This window comes from Panthera onca, chromosome B1 (genome assembly GCF_046562875.1).
Source record: "Panthera onca isolate mPanOnc1 chromosome B1, mPanOnc1 haplotype 2, whole genome shotgun sequence".
Classification (NCBI taxonomy): domain Eukaryota; kingdom Metazoa; phylum Chordata; class Mammalia; order Carnivora; family Felidae; genus Panthera; species Panthera onca.
The window spans coordinates 117224258-117242979 of NC_138342.1; the positions used below are offsets into that span (position 1 = coordinate 117224258).

The 18722-nt window shown below is 39.5% G+C and overlaps 1 protein-coding gene and 1 long non-coding RNA gene across 3 annotated transcripts in view; both read right to left on the reverse strand.

Moving 5' to 3' along the window:
* LOC144616136 (uncharacterized) overlaps positions 1-10834 on the reverse strand; it is a 102797-nt gene extending 91963 nt beyond the window's left edge. For both annotated transcript variants that reach the window (XR_013555139.2, XR_013555140.2), the window contains exons 1-2: positions 6106-10834; positions 2830-2942 (exon numbers count right to left, since the gene is read on the reverse strand). This is a non-coding gene — a long non-coding RNA (uncharacterized LOC144616136). The remainder of the gene's footprint in view (positions 1-2829; positions 2943-6105) is intronic.
* Positions 10835-12049: 1215 nt separating this feature from the next.
* The window catches only part of SLC7A11 (solute carrier family 7 member 11), a 131952-nt gene continuing 125279 nt past the window's right edge, over positions 12050-18722 (reverse strand). Inside the window, exon 13 of the transcript XR_013555138.2 lies at positions 12050-17691. The gene's annotated coding sequence lies outside the window, so the exon portion shown is untranslated. The remainder of the gene's footprint in view (positions 17692-18722) is intronic.

An 18722-nucleotide genomic window follows, 5' to 3' on the forward strand; every position in this document is an offset into this window, starting at 1 on the left:
GAAAATTAGGTTTTTGCTCACTAAGTTCTTGAAGTATGTCAGAACAGGCATCCAACATTAACTCTGAAACACAATACTGGGTTAAATTTTCTCCCTTTTATTTTTTTTTAATTATTTTTTAATGTTTATTTATTTTTGAGACAGAGAGAGACAGAGCATGAGCATGGGAGGGGCAGAGAGAGGGAGACACAGAATCTGAAGCAGCCTCCAGATTCTGAGCTGTCAACACAGAACCCGACGCGGGGCTGGAACCCACGAACCGCAAGATCTTGACCTGAGCTGAAGTTGACGCTTAACCAACTTAGCCACCCAGGCGCCCCAAATTTTCTCCCTTTTCTACTTCAAATTTCAATTTATGCTCGGCTACATGATCCAAACATGGTTCACAAGAAAGAATTATACAGTTTACAAAATGTCTTAGATCCATTCTTTCAATTACAAGTAACCAAACACCATCCCAAGTGGAGTGTAAGCAAAGCAAGGAATTTACTGTGTCACCTAATTGATAAATCCAGATGTGGCACAGCTTCAGATGTGTGCTGCAAAACATGACATCAGGGCTTGATTGCTCTCCATCTTTTAGTTCTTCTACCTTTGTATTGACTTAATTCCCAGCCAGGTTCTTTCCATGCCATTGAAAAGACAATCAATATCGTCTCAGTGCGTACATCTTTCTACCTTACTAATCCTGAAAGACAGATTTTCCAGAGTGTAATAATGGTTAGTACTTTGGATTCTGCAAGAGAGATAATCTGAAGGCTTATATTACAAGCTTATCCTGAAACAATAATTCATGACTCTGATTGGCCAGGACTTAGAATTGCCACTGCCCTGGAGTCAGGAGTAGATCAGTCCCTCCCAATCACATGGCCTGAGAAATGAAGTAGGATGTCTCAGCAAAGCAAAACAGGAGCATTTTGTTAGTGAAGGGAGAAGGGATACCCAGAGGACAAAAATAACAAATGTTTCAGGCACATTTCAGCCATTATATTCCAAATATAAGAATGGAGTTTTTTCCCAAATTTGAACATAATGAACAATATTCCATTATCATTCTACCACACAGAAAGTAAAATGCCCAATAAAAATTCTGTCTCCTCGTAAATTAAAGTAGTAAAATATTAAAGTCCAATATTCTTCCCTTCACAATTTTCTTTTTTGGCTTAGTTCAACTCCACAGATTTCATTCAGAAGTCAGGGTAAATCAAAGACTTTTATCTGGCATTATGAGGCTTGAAAAATACATTACCCACTGAAATAAATGTAACTCTTTAAACATTTCCAAAGTTTAAATAATTCATGACAGTTTCTTTTTTGTCAAGAGACAAGCTAGTATATAATAGCCCCTACCTCTTAATGTTTAGAAAACACAAACAATTCCTAGCTAGCTAGGCACATAACTGCATTGAATAAAGTTGGAATTGTGTTACTAAGGAAAAAAGGAGAGTAGATATTGTGGGAAAGGACCAATCTTTGCCACAAGCCATCATATTTATTTCCTTACATGCTCAGTAGGAGAAAAGAAAAACAGACCCAAAGTCCAAGGCATCCTTCTAACTAACACGACTATTTACACAGTTTTTATATTGGTAGGTTAAATAAAGACAAAAGAGATCATAGCCCATGGGTTAATTATCACAACAGTAGTGAGAAAATTCAATTGCCAATGACAAGTATAGTCTATAAATGTAAGTGAACAAATATATTTTTCTAACATTTATGTTTTATAAGCTTTGTTTGCACTCATAACTTAAAGTTCAAAGGGCACATTTTAAGGGAGAGCAACAGAACCTTTGTAGCTAACAGCTCAAAGTGAGAGGAGACTCTGATCTTCTTGATAAAAGATATGGGAACGAAAAATCATAGTGTTAATTGCAGAATCCATAAGGATTATATCTGAACATGGCCTTTGTTTTTCTTGGACAATTCCCTAACAAACAAGTGGTCAGGGTTTGGAGAATATTTACAAACTCACTTTTATTCCAAGGTTTTATCATCAACCATTATAACATATATTTTAATTGTAACCAGGCAATAACTAAAGTTTCATTATGATTTTTATTTCCACTGGAGGTTAGTTGTGCTGCCATTTGCTCTCCCATAAACCTTCAGGAAGCCCCAGGGTGTCCTTATCTCTGTACCCTTCTCCTTTACAATTCCCAAACCGGAACTGTTTGCAGGTCAATGAAAAGCAACTATGTCAGCCAGATGCTTTGCCTTCATCTCACCTTTCCTCAGAATTTAATTCCCTAGATCTTGGATAGTCTTCACTACCCTGGAGTCAGCGTACAAATTCTTTCCCAACTTTGATTTTGTTGCTCCAGTAGGACCTGACTTCACCATTTCCACAGCCAAGGCCAAGAAACAGGATAAAACGTAAAAGGTTAACATAATTCTTGTCAACAAATTCAAGATAGATGGAATCTTTAGCATTTGGTCAGGTTCTGCCTACCCAGGTTTAGTCCTAACAATCTAAAATCCAAAATCTTCCTCCAAAAGAGATCTGTCTGTATTTATCTTGGCCTTCGTGATTTGTAGCCAGAGTTGAAGAAAATCTAATTTGGGGAGAATATTTTTTGACACTAATTACAGCTTTTCCATATCCATAGGGACCTCTAAGCTCTAGGAAATAGCCTTAAAGTCTTGGTCTGTGAGAGTGCTTACCCCCCAGAAGGGAATCTCCATCCTTATTCTGCTGAAGTTACCACCTACCCAACATCACTAACATCCAGACAACTGTCTCTATAGCAACACCAAGTCATGTATGGTAATAAATAAATAACTACATTAGCCAAGTCTGTAAAACCCACCAGTACATCAACCATCTACCTGTAGAGAATGTTGGCCCAAGTGATATCTCTCTTCTTAGAGCTTCACACCATCCCTAATATCTTTGGGATGATTTATTTGTTATCGGTGTTAAGCCAAACTGTTATCGTTACCTAGTAGCATAAAACAAGGAAATGGAAGAGAAGAACATGTTCACATCACTTTTGGTTAAATAACTCCAACAGTTAGGTCACTTCTCTAACAATGTACCCTCCTTTTAAGGCACTTATCATAATCAAATGTTTACATTTATTTGTCTTGTTACTTAACTATATGACTGTCTCCCCCACTAGACTCTCTACTTTTTGAGAGTAAGAAATATGTCTGGTTTACTCACCATTGAATTAGTAGGACATAGTACCATGCCTAGCATATAGTAGGCATTCAATACTTACTTGCTGCATGGAGAAATGAATAATGCTCCAGTAACATCTAAGCCTGGACTGGCTAGATTAACAACTCATTCTTGTATATAGTAAAGTGCACTAGGCCTAAAACAATAACTTGCAAAAAAGCACCTTCTCTACAAATATGAAATCAGTTTGATTCTTCACATGAATTTTCAAATAGAGAATACTAAATGGACAATGTAAAAAAAAAAAAAAGTCCCTGGGGCACCTGGGTGGCTCAGTTGGTTAAGCGTCTGACTTTGTGGCTCAGGTCATGATCTCATGGTTCATGAGTTTGAGCCCCATTCAGCTCTGTGCTGACAGCTCAGAGCCTGGAGCCTGTTTTGGATTCTGTGTGTCCCTCTGTCTCTGCCCCTTGCCCGCTTGCCCTCTGGGTCTGTTTCTCTCAAAAATAAACATTTAAAAAGAAGAAGAAGAAGAAAAAGAAAAAGAAGTACAGAAATTGGATATAAGCAGTAAGAGACTTACGTATCAATTCGTTATTGTCATGCCATCCAAGCACATGATCAGTGAATTCTACAAAAGTATTGGAATGTGACTGTGACAATTAACACCAACAAAGCAGTACTTTATTACAGGTGCTTAAGAAGCTTGGCCTAAATGGTTTAGCTTGGAAAGTTACAATAAAGGTTTACCAAGTGTTTAAAACAAACAAAAGACGGGGCGCCTGGGTGGCGTAGTCGGTTAAGCGTCCGACTTCAGCCAGGTCACGATCTCGCGGTCCTGAGTTCGAGCCCCGCGTCGGGCTCTGGGCTGATGGCTCGGAGCCTGGAGCCTGTTTCGGATTCTGTGTCTCCCTCTCTCTCTGCCCCTCCCCCGTTCATGCTCTGTCTCTCTCTGTCCCAAAAATAAATAAAAAACGTTGAAAAAAAATTTTTAAAACAAAAGAATTTCTATTCATAAAATTATATAAAATGTTTTGAATAATAAGTTTATTAAATATCTGCTAGGATTAATTATTTGCATAACATGTCAAAAGTAGCCAAATGAATTGACTTATTCTAGACAACGTTATCAAAGACAATGATGTTAATTACAGATTGATTCACCTGTTGTTGTTTTTCTTAATGTTTATTTTATTTTGAGACACAGAGGAACAGAGCACAAGTGGGGAGGGGTAGAGAGAAAGGTAGACACAGAATCCAAAGCAGACTCTAGGTAACGCGGGGCTCGAACTAAAAAACTGTGAGATCATGACCTGAGCCAAAGTCGTGCGCTTAACGGACTGAGCCACCCAGGCGCCCCACACATTGATTCATCTTAAGGCATTCCTTTTGACAGTAGCTGGAGAACAGGAGGAATTGTCCATTTGAGCCAAGTAAACCAATAAATTGGCATTATATGACCAATAAAATTTATTTTCAGGTAGAAACATAAAGTTTGTTCTTTTTACTACTACAACTCTTCTTACAAATAAACTGTCTCCTAGGAAATATGAGGACTATTTTGAGAAGTAGAATTTGGGAAGAGATATCAAAGTCTGATTTTCTTATAACGAATTTTGGAAGCTGAATGATTTCTTTATTTTAGTAAAATCTGTGTCTTTCAATAATGACTTCTGGAGGGAAAGGGAAAAATGCTGGCAATAGTCAGGAATGTAAGGTAGTATTGAACTTGCTTCAAGGTTGATCAAGTCCAAGACACAAGAAGAAGAAGAGAGAAATTCTGAAAGTGGAGCCAGTTACATCAAATTGTCATTCAAGAGGATGTCTGTCGGACTCCTCTAGAAGTATGTGAAAAGTGAGATCAGAAGTTCAATGAGTCTTGAAATATAACTTAAAATGAGATGGAATCAGACATCTCAAAATTATAATTTGTTCTGAGTGCACGTCTAGTAGCCTAACTCTTTCAGTGGTCCTGTCTGATAGTTGGTAGAAGAAGCAGTGACCAGGCGCTCAAACTGAGTTCTTAGAAGATCACCAACACAAAGTCCCCAACCACAGAGTCCAGTTGTGACCCAAAGAGTCACATAATGTTCTGGTCCTAAGCTCTCTGGAGAGTGTGAGGGTAATGAGGGTCAATAGTTGAATAGGTTCAGTAACCTAAAAATTCCTTACTATTCATGCAACATGATGACCAAAGACACTCATTCCTATAATTTGTAGAGGAAACTCACAACCTTTAGAGGCAATGCTTAAAACATTAATGGAGTGAAGATTCAGAGACGTTTATATGAACATAAAATCTGAAAAGGATTTGTGAAGTGTTTGAATCATGCTGTTCTTGGGATTATTTTTGTTAAATTCTTTTTTTTTTTATTTTTTTAAATGTTTATTTATTTTTGAGACAGAGGGAGACAGAGTGCGAGTGGGGGGAGGGGCAGAAAGAGAGGGAGACATGGAATCCGAAACAGGCTCCAGGCTCTGAGCTGTCAGCACAGAGCCCCACACGGGGCTCGAACTCACGGACCGCAAGATCATGACCTGAGCCAAACCTGGACGCTCAACTGACTGAGCCACCCAGGTGCCCCTATTTTTGTTAAATTCTTTAACAGATAACTGAAGGTCCAAGTCCTTGAGTTACCCAATTAATTATAACTTGTTAGTCAAGTGTACTATGTGAAGAAGTTGAGGAGTGTTCCAACCAAAGATGGACCTAAAATTTACAAAATTTTGACAATTTTCCTGTCTTATCAAGATGGACCAACTTAAATGTAGCTCAACACTGTTTGAGAAGACAAACTCAGAATGTACTCTCTGAATTTATTTTATTTTAAGTATTTGGCAGCCGAACAGTAACAGGTCAAATAGGATAAGAATTTGAGACCCTTTCCTGTGATTCTGTCTCACCAGCCTTGTTGACTTTCTTTTTTGCTGTTGTTTTTTTTTTTTTTTTTTTTTTTTTCCCCTCGGCACACAGCACTTACCAAACCGGGAACTTTAGGTCCAAGACCCACATCTTTCCAAACATGAAACAGACCAAATGTTATCATCTGTTGATAAGAGAAGAAGAATCTTCACCTTCAAGAGATTCATGGCAGGTTGAAACATTCTAGGAAAAAATAGAGTAGAATAAAAATGCTCCTCACTCTTTCTAACTCTTCTCAAAATTATCATTTCAATGGTCCATATGAAGATATGGCCGGACTCAAGAATACCTACAATCACGTCAAATAAACAAAGACATTTAGTCTAAGCCTAGGACAAAGCAAATAATGAGTTCATTATAACATAATCAGTAACACCGTCTCAGGGGTTAACATACATGTGAATTTTTCCTAAATATAAGGAAAAAATATATATATTTTTTCTAAATATTTCCAAATTTGCCCCATAGGCTGCCATTTAATGACACAAAGTTTTGTGTGTAAATGCATTGAGACCTAAGTGTTCCATTAAATTGACACAGCTCTTTGTCAAGAAATGCAGCATCTTAAAACAGTTTTCCTTAGATCTGCTTTTTTTTCTTCTACAGCTTTTTCTTGTACCCACGAAAGTTTTCACAAATAATTATAATGCATAATATGTAATTAAATTAAAATGTTATCACAACTTAATTAAACATCAAAACAGGCACCCTCCACGTTGGTGGGAGGGATAGATGCATAAAATAAATCATATACAAAACCAAATCCAGGAGGAAAAAACTTTGCAGGGGTATATGGATCAAAGAACTTAACAGCTCTGTCTTTACCATTTTCCCCCTTTATAGTTGAAGAGAAAAAGGCATAAAACTTTGCACTGGAAGAAAGCTATTTTATAAAATTTCAGGTTGCCTCTACACCTACAGTATTGAAATCCACCCCAAATCAAACAACCTACACATGAAGACTGTACATTAGTCTTCCTGCCAAGCCACAATTCTGGAGATAAATCTTAGAATTTGGAAGGCAATCTCCACAGAATCTGCCAAATATGAAAATATACAACCATTATCTATATGCAGCTTAAAGTTCATTCTGTTGGCACCAATTGGATGAAATAACTCACTCCAGCCAAAGACAACGAATCTAGCAGGGTTTTTGAGGAAAGGGAGATTGCTGTCTTTCTGGAACAGGTCATGTGCACAGGTCCTGGGCAAGCTGGAAAGGAAGCCAAACAAGTTTTACTTCACACTATTTCTTTTTTTTTTTTAAAGTTTTATTTATTTTTGAGACAGAGGCAGACCATGAGCAGGGGAGGGGCAGAGAGAGAGAGGGAGACACAGAATCCTAAGAAGGCTCCAGGCTCTGAGCTGTCAGCACAGAGCCTGACACGGGGCTTGAACTCACGAGCCACGAGATCATGACCTGAGCCAAAGAAGTCGGACGTCCAACCGACTGAGCCACCCAGGCGCCCGCTTCACACTATTGCTGAGAAGAATGAAACAGGGTATTGACTGGGGACAGCCTGCAGGTTCAAGTACCTACTATTTCATATCATTTTAATTAATTGGTGCTAATCTGTGTGATTTAGAAAAAAAACCTATATACTTCTAAGAGAGTTGTAATTCATGCTCTTTTTATTTTTCTAAATCTAATGCTCTGCTTAGCATGGTTCTGCTTTTAAATTTTTTTTTTTCAACGTTTTTTATTTATTTTTGGGACAGAGAGAGACAGAGCATGAACGGGGTAGGGGCAGAGAGAGGGAGACACAGAATCGGAAACAGGCTCCAGGCTCCGAGCCATCAGCCCAGAGCCTGACGCGGGGCTCGAACTCACGGACCGCGAGATCGTGACCTGGCTGAAGTCGGACGCTTAACCGACTGCGCCACCCAGGCGCCCCTTTTTCTTTTTTTTTTTTTTTTAATTTTTTTTTTTTTTAGCATTGTTCTGCTTTTAGAGCACACCTTGTTGATCTATGCTTAAACTGAACTGTACACATTCTAATCTCTGAGAGCTTTTATAATTATAACTATTCTTAAAGTATACACATCAATAATGCCAAAGACTATTAAGTATACTAGATCACTTCACATAACAGGAGTTTGAAGTCAAACTTTTACTCGGGGAACCGTCATTAACATTTTTCTATAGTCCCTCTTCTACTAAGACATTCTTTAGTTTATATTGGAGCCCAGTCAGTTTATGTAGCTTATACTGGAGCCTGGTCAAATTCTTCCACACTCTTCCTGCATTTCTTTATATAACGACCCCCATTCCCCAAACTCAATCTCTGTTGTTAATTTCCTGAGGATTGTATAGAATGTTGTCTAAATGAGAAACATCAGTTCTAAGGATGTAGGCAATGCTTTAATTGATCAGATAAACATGGTCCATTTAGTTTTGCTTTAACTCAGACTTCAAAGTACCAAGCTGTATGTTTGCTTCATTTTGGCAGAAGCAAAAAGCCTGAAACTCTTCAGGAGGTAAGGAAGCAGTGGAAATTAGGCATCTGCCCAAAATCTAGGATGAAGAATAAACACTTAAAACCTATTTTAATTTCTGCTTTGAACTGAAAAGAAAAGGACTCATGAGAACATTTGAAGACAGGAAAAGGACAATTTTCAAGACCATGAACTTGAACCCATTTGACAGCAGAGGATGTGGTTTCAGGGCCACAGAATATTGGTCTTTCTTCATTAAAGTTCCGTCAGCCCTATCAAGATGAAACACGGGTTCTAACATTTCCTTCACTCTTCCACCTGCTGTGTTAGCCCTGGGTACCGACTTGCCTGGGGAGGATTTATACATGCACTTTTGAACTTCTAATAGAGTCTCTCTTTTGAGTAACCATTTAAAAGAAGATTAAATTTAATTAGACTGTATCTTTTTCCTGTGACATGCTGCCTTCAAAGTCCACTTTATTACATTCTTCTACCCCAGCAGTGTACTAATGCTGGCTGGCACAGGGCACCTTCAGATGCAGGAGGAAAGGAAAGATATAGTTATACACACACACACACACACACACACACACATACACACACTTAATCCCTTGGGAGCATTTTGGGGATGCCTGACATCTGACATCTGTGCCAGCCCAGCAACGCACCTGAGCAAATGTGACTCCAGGATCCACCGGGACTTGTGACAACGCCCAGGAATAACCTGAGCTCTCCACGTGTCACCTTGGGTTCTATCATCTCACACCCTATTCGTTTCTTTGTTTCTATGTTCTCTCATTCGCTGAATTTGTTGATAATCACTAACATTGGTAGTGAGCACCCACCCACTTATGAAGAAACATTCGTTTTATCCGAAAACCTATGAGTGACTTAATTAATGATCATTCCAGTCTTAATTTGCTCTTGAGACTACATTTAGGCATTTGCTATTATTTCTTCAAGCACATGTCAATGTGCTAAAGATTAACGAGAAGCCCATACCTCAATCCCCGGTATCCACGAGATCCTGTAGGAAATCTCTAGGTGTAAGATTCGGTAATTTTTCTTTGTACTGGTAGACTTTTGAGAGAAGGGAAAGAAATACGACAAAGAGAAGCAGACATAAAAAGAAAAGAAAAAGTCAGCATTTTCAACGTGTACTGAAGACACATGCCTCTTAAAGAGGAAAGGAAAAGCGACTGCATTGCTATGCGTTTGGTCCCATCCATAGTGTGGAGAAGCGCCCATGAATGTGGCTTTATCTCATCAAAATCGTGTTGTTGCTTTAGCCAGGATGCCATGGCATTTTACCAACCTTTCCCTACACGGTCAGATTTTAACAAAGACAAAGAAGAAAGAAAACAAACAGTTTTTAGAGCAAGTTCTCCTTCCTTTCGGTGTGTTTTTCTGCAACGCTGGGGTGTCCCCAGGGCCCTGGCCGCAGGCTCACTGCTGTCGTCCCCAGGGCCCCAAGGTGCCCCCGCTGCCCAGGCAGGGGGAGGCGGAAGGGTTGTTGGCGATCTTTCAGTTTTTGCTTTTCAACCGGCATGACAGTGCACAGCAGTCGAGTCTATTCTTTCATTTTTCACTGGTGTGAGGGTGTGCAGTCACTTAGCAAAAGAAACCACCGGCGGCTAAAGGGAGCAAAGAGTGAAAAAAGGAACAGGCCAGCCTGGCCTTTCTTTGGGACCTGAAACTGCCTGAGGTTAATTGCTCGCATAAGAAGAATAACTGGCGGCGCCTAATTGAATTTTTATGGAAATAAACAGGTGGCAGATTTACTGTAGCTGTGGGGATAGTAGGGGGCGAAATGCGGTAGCCACATTAACCTGTTTAATTTAATAGCTTCGGTACTGGTAGAAAAAAAAGGCAATGTTGCTCGTTGAGTCAGTTGGATGCCAAATGTAAATAACTACAATTACCCTAGCATGCCCATGTGGTTGAGCAAAATAAGGGCATCGTGCCAGCTTTGACTTGGTTTTCATGTTTATTAATTAAGCTTCTAGAAGTTTCAAAATAAAAGTTTTAACCCAAAAAGCACCCTGGAAAAAAGAGGAAGTGGGAAGAATTTGACAAAGGGAAGACAACTGACAGACAAAGGCTCTGCTAACACTAAGAGCTTAGCACAAGTCTTTGACCCAGAGGCTTGGCTAAGTCTACACTGGGCACCAGGATGAACTAAATGCTAACTTTGCACTATGCTTCCCCCCAGTGGTTTAGTTTTAGAAGTGCATTTTTATATTAAGGAACAAAAAATTAGGGACCATCTGGTGAAACATGCGAAGTGCACCGGTAGCTTATTAATGTACCCGATTACTTTTAAGCCAAGTAATAAAAACGAGAGTTTCCATTTAAAGTTTTGCCAACTTGTATTCAGGCAAAAAAAAAAATATGAACTGTTCATACATATACATATATATGAATATATATAGACACACTTTTTTTTATAACAGAAATTGAAACACACCTTAAAAAAACCAAATATTGATAAGAGACAGAAGCAATTACTCTCATGGAGACACCACCCCAGCATTGTGAACATAAAGGTGAATGAAACGTGGGCCTCCTCTGCCAAATTTCCCAGGCTTAAAGGGTGGACAGATTCCCAGCCAAGTAATTTAAATATAAAGCAGAGTTTGCTAAGCACTGAAAAAGGCACAAAATAGAGAGCACCAGAAAGTCATTTTACAAATGAGAAATCTTTTACCTTATTTGCATCACCAGACCAAATACCTAAAAGCCAACATTATCAGAACCAGAGGAGTTTAGTCAGACGTTACAATCCAACTTGGAACGTTTTCTGTTTATCTTCACTATTTTAGAGTAAGCTAGTAAAATGTGAGAGGTACTGAAAGAGTGCTCTCCTTCTCCATCGGTTTTGGTTTGTTTGCTTTTAAGTGCGAAAACCTCTAGTGAATTCTTGCTAAGTGCAGCTTGCTGTACAACCGCACTCCAGGGGGACCCGTACCTTAGCTGCTAAGTCCTTCAGTGCATGGTCTCAGGCTCTTCTCTTCTCTCTCTGTGATTTCCCCACAGCTCTGGCTTCATTTCCAATCCATGGACCAGTGGCCCCTGTATTTATTATGCATTTCATCACCAAACTGGTTCTCATTCCTCACCCCCATGTCTGTTTTCACTTAACATCTTCACATAAATGTGTCAGGCTTCTCCATCTCTACAGGTCCAAGAATGAACTTATGATCATTGCCCCAAGTTTATTCCCCACCCCTCAAAGCAAATGAGCCAAGAATCAGACTCACTCCAGATACTTCAGATTGTGTATATATGTATATTTACAATATATACACACATATATATACATGTACTATACAAGCCAGAAATTTTAGATAGAAAGATGATAGATGGAGAGATAGATAGATAATCTTCTGCTCTACAAGCCAGAAATATGAGAATACTGCTTTACATTTTCTACTTCCATGTGCCCAATTTTCAAATCGTTACCAATAGGCCATCACCAATCCTATTAATAATAGATATACGTATAGATCTCTCTGCCCAATTTTCAAATCGTGACCAATAGGCCATCACAATCTATTAATTAATAGATCAATACTATATTTTGTTACACTCTGATTAAACCCACAGTGCAGTCAGAGAAGTCTTTTAAATATCTGAACATGACATTTCTTTACCAAAAACCATGCACTTGGGGCGCGTGGGTGGCTCAGGCAATTGAACATCTGACTCTTGATTTTGGCTCAGCTCATGATCCCCGATCATGGTATCGAGCCCCATGTTGAGCTCTGTGCTGAGTATGGAGCCTGCTTAAGATTCTGTCTCTTTCTCCCTCTGGCACTCTCCCCCATTTGCTTGCACTCTCTTCCTCTAAAAAACAAAAACAAAAGTTAAAAAAAAATACATGTGGTTGATTTCACATTGCTCTTAAGACTGGCAAACCCAGCCAGTTTAGCCCTTGTCTGTTACTTCAGCCTCCTCTCTGGCCGCTTTGGCCCAGGCCATCGCCACCCCAGGTAGAGGGTCTTTCATTCAGTTCTTTAGATACACTCTTCTCTCCCGTGGCGGGTGGTGTTTTGGCCCTTCCCCTTTGATTAGCTAATACCTACCTCTGCCTCAGAGCTCATGTGAAGTGTCACTTGCTGAAGGAAGACTTTCCTTATCTCTCCTGCTATCTCCTTCAAACCTTCCCTGCACACACTTACACACAAATGCCGGACAACATGAGCTCATAGAATTATCTTGATCGATGCCAGTCTTCTCCATTGTACCCAACATCCAGCAAAGTATGAAACTTGGTTGGTACTGAATAAATGTTTATTAAATGGATAACTGGGTACAATTTATAACCACTCAATGTACCTCTATGTCTTTTACATAGGCCTAAATGGAGACATGAAAAGAATCCTCACCCGGACATCATTCATGCTTTGATGATGTCTTTTAACTTCTGTGATTCACCTATGGATTCAATATTACTTTGAATTTTAGTACTTGAGTAGGTAAGGTCAAGTCCAGAGGCTTGGCAATTTCAATCTTGCTAGCTCTATTCATGGTACAGGGACCCAGTGGGGGACTCTGCCAATTGCTTATGAGACTTATTCCACTTATATACTCAGAAAAATAACCCCAAGACTGGAACACCTAGAGGGAGACTCGGATCGAAACTCAATGTATAACCTGAAGTACAATTTGTCATTCTGATCAGTAGACCACAGTGATATTCTCAGTCTCCATGAATTAGGTAGCTCAGAATCAGTGTTTAACAATACTCCAAAGCTCCAGTTATCTCCCTTTCCCAGGGCATGTTGGCTATATGTATTTTTACTATACAGAATTTTATGCCTTCTTTGTATTCTTTTCACATATAGATAATACCTGGCATGAAATGTGTGTGCAGCCAGATTCTAGGATGGTTTTGTATCAGCATGACCTGAAATGAAGTCTATTTTTGTCACAAAGTCAAGACAATAACACTTGCTACCTAATAATGTTTACGTAGATGTTGACTCCTCAAAGCACATTACCCTCACAATGTAATACTGTTATTCTTGATGGTTGCTAAATCATTGGTATCAAGAGCAATAGTCTTTGGAATTCTTTCTTCAAAAGGACAAAATTTCCCAGCCATTCTGAGTGAACCAAGAGCATAGAACTGAGTTGATCAGATTAAGAGCTATTTATCTGTACCACATAGTAAATGGCCAACAAATAGCCTTCGGTGAAGGCTAAGAAGGAGATTAATTGCACATCAAGCGATATTGCTGAATCCATCATTAAGTAATTCTTGCTTATGGAGCTAACTCAAATATGATAATTGGGCTAGAGTGAGCAACTCCCTGCAATGGGGGCCTGTGTCAGACCTATGCTTTCCAGTCATGGAGTGTTTTCATAACACAAATCAAGAAGGACTAATGTGCTATTACATATTTCAGTTAAGGGACCCCTGATCAGCCAACCACTACCAAAGTTTCCTGTAATTCAGAACATTCTGACTGCTGAACTTGACCTGCTGCCTACTATGGCCACCACAACAATTTTGTCTTTTACTTTTGAATGCTGCACTTGACCTCCACTGCCCTACACCAGTTTTTTTCTCCTATCAATCAGGGAAACCATTTCAACTGAAGCATCTGCCACTGATATCCTCAGCCTAGAAGAACAGTACAAACAAACTCCTCAAAACTGCTACCAGTCCCCTCGCCAATACATTTCTTAAGACCTTGGTAATGATCTAGACTTCTTGGGGGACAAATTAGGGTAAAGATTACTTATATATGGCAATTTCACCCCAGAGTACTTACTACCCTTCTCTGTGTTAGTTAAAGAATTTCTAGAATCTCAAGTTCACTATCTTCAGTCTCCACTGAATTGAGATTATAGTCAAACAAATGAGCCAAGAAACAGGCCCACTCAAGCTAGCTCAGAATGATACAGTCATCACTTTGAAAAATTATGCTTTACCTATCCAAGGCCAGTCACTGTTATTAGTCATTATCATTCTTATGTATAGTCCCAAGTTTTATCATCATAAAAATGAAAGGAGAAAACCTCATCCAGGTTTCACAGCGCAATTGACTCCTCTGGGACATGTCAGCCTCTGACCAGTAGTTAGAAGTTTGGAGATAATGGGAGGTTTGTAGATTCTGAAGAGGAGCAGAATATACCACCCCAAAATATGTCACTTTGGATACTGATTATTTTGAATTTAACTTACTTGAGACCCAGACAATACAAAAAGAACACTCTGACCCTCATTTGTTCCCCTGAATCTTTCACATGAAAGTATCCTCTTTAAGAAGGAAGATAGTAGGCATCCTTATAGCCAGGGATAGGAAATTCGGGGCTGTGAGGCTGTATACACAAACCTTGTTACTTTTTCACCAATTAGTTACCCCAAGCCCAAATCCCTTTTTTTTTTTTTTTTTTTTTGTCAACTCTTCACAACTTTACTGCTTTCTTGTCTAAAAGGTATGAGAGCTGACTGCTTTGGTCATGTCTTTGAGTCTTATATTTTTATGGGCTCCCATACAAATGAAATTGTGTGTTTCTTCTGTCACTCTGTCTTATGTCAATTTAACTATGAGACCAACCAAAGAACTTAGAAGGGAAGAAGGAAAAAGTTCTACTCTACAGTTCCAAGGGGTGAATTGGCTCTCTCTCTTGCAAAGTTAGCCCCTGAGAAAAGAGGAATACAATCTCCAAGCAAGAAGAGATAGACCTATCAAATAATGAAGGAAGTACTTCTGAAATCCCAAGAACAGGGATGTGCTGGTAAATGTTTAACAACCCACTCTCCAGCAAGAGGGGGAGGGGAATCCTGATTTGCAGCATTTAAAATACTCTGTGGCTTACTTCAAGTGGTCGGCATAATACTGTGTCCCACTGAACACAGAGTGGGAAGAGATAAATGCTCCGCCCTCATGAGCCATAAAAAGCCAGGTCCAGAACACCACCACAGAGGGGGATGGGATGAGGGTGGGGGTAGAGGTGGTGAGGAGTTCAAGGAACTGCAAGCCTTTGGAATCAGCTCACATGGTCTGATTCTGATGCTTTAGGGTTCGACATTTTTCTGATCAGTGCTCTCACTTTCACACAAGAAGACAGCAAGACCAAAGGTAATTTTATCATAATTTGGTAACCATATCAAACCCTGAGTTTCATTTTCAAGTACATGGATGTTGAAAGATGCTGAGAGAATGAAGAGACTCTTTTAGCATTATCAGAGTTTCTGAGATTCAGTCTTCTTTGCCATAATCAAGAATTTAAGGAGAGAAACTTACCATGTGCCTTTGTCATCTATTCAATGCTCTCAAAACATTCTCGGCAACCCTATAGTCTTTTATTTTATCTGTTTAATGATAGTGGCAACTTGGTTCTCCCAAAGCCTTACCTTGAATAGGCATTTGATTCCAAGGGAGTCTTTCATTCCAGAGACCCATAGGCTGTGTTTAATTAGCTCTTTCACCACTGCATGCAATGGGCTGCCAAGGTGGCAGAAGATGAATGGAATTTCATTGCTTTCAGCCCCAGTCTGAAAACCAGCCACATCCTCACTCCTAACCCCACTTTCCCTAAGGTTCCATTACATTAAACCCATTCCCAAGTACCTTTCTCTGTATCGGTGAGGTCTTTAACTCAAAAGAACATAAACCAAATATGTTAAAAGTAAGGGATGAAAGGAATTTATGGTAAAAGTATTAGGCAGCTTTCAGAATTATGGGAAACTTGGAAAATTAGGCTCAGAAAGCAGAAAGGAACCAAGAGAGATAATCAATGGGAAACACTGAAGAGAGAAAGTCTAATTTAGGACACCAGAGGCTCTATAACTAGCACCGTCACCTCTGTTCCAGGCTCTGCTGCTGCCCCTCTGCGAATAAATTCTCCTCTGTCCCCAGGTGGGAACCATCTGACTGCCAAACCAGTACTAGGTGCTATGTCCTAGCTTCCTGGGGGTACAAAGAGCATCTGATCTCTTTATCCTTGAACATGAAGCCCTGCTTCCCGCTAAGAAGTAGAAACCCGAGGATTTACACCAAACAGAAAGAGCACTCAGATGCAGAATAGTATAAAACTATGACAATTGTCCTCGGTAGATAGGAACTGTGCACTCTTATAGAACAGTTTCAAAGAATGGGGGAGCAGAAAATGGGATTGTAATGAAGACAGGAGTAGAATAAATGAAGGAAATTGATGACAGGAACTGTAGACCAATCTTTTCAGAAGTTTTGTGGGAGTGAAAGCAAGAGTAGCTTGAAGGGCAACACAGTGTTGAAAGTAATGCTTTATTTCTGTTTCTTTCTAAAGGATAAATGCAAGCCAATCAGAGGATGTATTTAAGAGAAAAAAGCTGAATATTTCAGTAATTAAGGCATTAATGGAAAATGAACGGAATCAGGCAAAATTAAGAACACACGTGTCTGGGCTAACTTCATGAGGAGGAGGGTAATTTTCTACCTAACATCGGAGAAAAGGAAAGAATTAATGAGGGAAGGGATGCTGTGAGTTGAAGGAAGGCAGGTTGCAGTCGTTTATAAAAAGAGTTCTCTCAAATAGTCTTGATCTTTTTTACTCCAACAGAAGATAAGAACAGTGTTCAATGTTGAAGGAATGAGTCAGAGTTAGGTACCCGGGGTGAGTGGAAAACATTTAGAAAAGCTTTGATGAAGAGCAATAGTGAACTATGCATGAATAAATGATGTACTAGTGGAATTGAGGACCACTTCCTATCTCGCCACCTAAAAAGCTGTTTCAAAATAGTCACTAAAGTTGGGCTGATAGATTTTTCCATTAGGGGGAAAAAAAAGAAAGTATATACTAAATCCAGCTTCCCCAGCCCTGGTAACAGCCTTCGATGTGATTATGAAAACAACAGATGCAAAAGGAGATTTTAGCCACACACCCACACACATAAAATGCACGAATACCTTCTTGTAGTTTTAGTAAGTGGAATAAAATATTGCAAGAGGATGGAATGATTGTGGCAGATGGTAAATGAGTCCCAGGTTTCAGTGTCTGGGGCAGCTTTAGCTTAGGCTCTGCGGCGTCTTTGATGGCTATTTAAAGGAACTGGAATTTCACCACCCATTAAGAGTACAGATCAGGCCTCAGCTTCACCTTGGTCTTCCGAGGCTTGTCTCTTTCCGCAGAATCTTCCAGATGCATTCTGTAATGACACTGTATCAAGCCACCGAGATCACCCGCCAAAGCCCAATCTGCTACCGGAATCTTCCTAGAAGAAAAGGATGTTTCATCCGAAGCAGTCATTCATCCTAGCCCACACCTCGCCTGCTTCTGATCTTCCGCTGTTAAAAACATAACACACTGGAGGAAGATTGTGCTATATTTCATGAGTGCTCTGTGCCGCCACCAAGGGACAGTTCCATCTGTTATTTGCTCTCAGCTTTGCTTACTGATAAAACAGGAAGGACAGCTTGCTGATGGGCTCTTTGAAGCAAACGGCTCCTCTCTTTCCTGCAATTAATGTTTATAAATTATTTCTACAGCGGATGGTATGTGTGGCACCATGATTTCAAAATTAGTTTCAATAAATTAAGGGCCTGCATTCATTACAAGAGTGGCTTGATTACAATGCAACTCGTGGAGTTTAGAATGCGCCCCGCCTTTTGCGAAAATTGCTCGATGACATCCAACACTGCCGTTAATTCTGTTCATTATCGACCCCTCACGAGAAGATCTCAAGATCATATGTTCTGTTGTTGAAACGTCATTTTGTTCAGTATATGCAAATGTCAGCTGTTCACGGAAAACAGGATTCAGGGTACTGCAAAACTTCAGACTCCAGGTTAATAGCCCTTAGGCTGTAGCAAAGTGAAATGGCTTATGGGAACAAAGCACAGATATGGGTGTGTTTGCTTTTTTGGACTGATTCTCAGTTATTCCAATCATCCACCATTCTTTGGGTAGAGAAATAATTGTATATTTTCTGGCCTCTGCACTATTTTGAAAGGGATTTTCATAGACCTAGAATATAAATCGCTTTTTTTTTTAATTGGAAAACATTCTTTTACCTTGACTTGTCACGTTTCCTTTATTTCCTTGTCTCAATATCCATGACCAAATTTGCCTGCATTTTTTAAAAATAAACTAATTATATTCCCCTTTTATATGGTGGTATGTTTTCTAGGAAATAGTGACTTTGAAATTTCTATTAGGCTTGTCACTTGAAAGTTTTAGATTAGGAAATTTAACTTTCCAAGCAACACCTACCAGTTAAAAGTACGAATAAGAAAAAAAATGGGC